This window comes from Anarrhichthys ocellatus, unplaced genomic scaffold (genome assembly GCF_004355925.1).
Source record: "Anarrhichthys ocellatus isolate YVR2014 unplaced genomic scaffold, GSC_Weel_1.0 scaffold8969, whole genome shotgun sequence".
Lineage (NCBI taxonomy): Eukaryota > Metazoa > Chordata > Actinopteri > Perciformes > Anarhichadidae > Anarrhichthys > Anarrhichthys ocellatus.
The window spans coordinates 1-1,532 of record NW_022288943.1 but is presented as its reverse complement, the minus strand read 5'-3'; the positions used below and the strand labels follow the sequence as shown (position 1 = coordinate 1,532).

The following is a 1,532-nucleotide window of genomic DNA, read 5'->3' as shown; positions in this document are numbered from 1 at the left end:
GGGTGCCTATAGGTTCACTGGATGTTGAGAAGGCAAAGAAAGCAGGCCAGGCCCTAAATGAGAGAAAGTATCGTCAACACCCGTGGAACTACAAATTCAAAATCACCACTGAAGACATGCCCATGGTGTTGGCTAAGGCCAACGCTCAGTTTATGAACAAGGTATTTCGCGAACACTTAAAACTCTTTTTTTAAGCATAGAGTAACTGTTTCTGTTTAAAAAATACATTTTATGATATTTTAGAGAATGAACACAGATTTTTGCTCTTATCGACATAATTTAACATTGTTTGATATATGCGTGTAATTTACTTGAAGCAAGCTATTTAATTATAGTTTCCAAAATACTTAAGATTCTCCTGTATACAATGAAAGGGTCAGAATTCATCCTAAATTGTTCTACAATGTTAAAAGAAAATGCCAGTTTCTGTGGCTCTGCGAAAAAAAAAATCACATCATCTGCATGAAAAGATGATACACCTTCACTATCACTGATGTTTAAACCGTTAATACTGGTGTTGTCTCCTGCACATGAAGTAAAAAGTTCAGCAATCAATGCAAACAACAACTGTGATAGAGGGCAAACGTGTTGTGTGCCTCTGCTTAAAGAAAATAAATATCAGGATGACCCTTCTGTGGTGATTGCTGCCTCGGGGCTTGTTGTACAGTATAGATCTAATTCAGTCAATATAATCTCAACGTGTACAAAACTGAGACAAAGTTCCAGCCGCTCTGTTGAAAACATTCTCTGCTCGACTAGATTAAGCATAATAAATCTCATTCAGGAATGAATATTGATCTGAGGTCAGTATCGGTTTAATTATGAATGAATGCCAATGAAATCTTCTAAATATTGTTTTGTATGGAAACTATACGAAACAATAACTTTTAATTACAGCCAGAGAAAAGAACAGAGTATAAGTGAATGGAGACATTTTGATGCTGCGCAGTGCTAATTGATAGATATGTGCATGCTGCAAATATGGGTTTTTAAATTATTATTATTCAGTCGGTTTTATTTTCCATCTCATGTTATGCATTGTATGAATTCTGTTTGTTATTTTTATTTTACTTTATCAAATGTGTTGTCTTAATTTCCCTGTTTTTATGTTCATTCTAAGTCTATTTTCCCTTCATGCAAATCAATTTGTGCTGCATTTATTGTATGAAAGATGCTATAAAGATAAAGTTTATTATTATTTTCATTATTATTATTACAGCAAGCTTACATTCAAGCCTGGGAGAAAGACAAAACAAGCGTTCATGTCATGCCTGATGCCATGGATGTTCAACTGGCCAAAGCAAACAAATCCAACTACAGTCTGGTGAGTCCTTCTCAGACATTTTTAAAATACGTGAAGTTGTTGTTATAGCTTTTGAAGCAACATACTTAATAATATACCACCATTTTTCAGAAGATGCTTGAATGTTTTTCATATTTTTTTCCTGTGTTTACAGAAAATGTACAAACAGGCAAATGAAGACGCCAAGAAGAAGGGCTATGACATGCGCCAGGACGCCGTTTCTGTTAAA

The 1,532-nt window shown here is 34.6% G+C and overlaps 1 long non-coding RNA gene across 1 annotated transcript; it reads left to right on the top strand.

The window, feature by feature from the left end:
- The first annotated feature begins 6 nt into the window (after positions 1-6).
- LOC116380806 (uncharacterized) lies at positions 7-1,532 on the top strand. Its single transcript, XR_004212613.1, has 3 exons — positions 7-161; positions 1,220-1,324; positions 1,458-1,532. It is a non-coding gene; the product is annotated as an uncharacterized LOC116380806 (long non-coding RNA).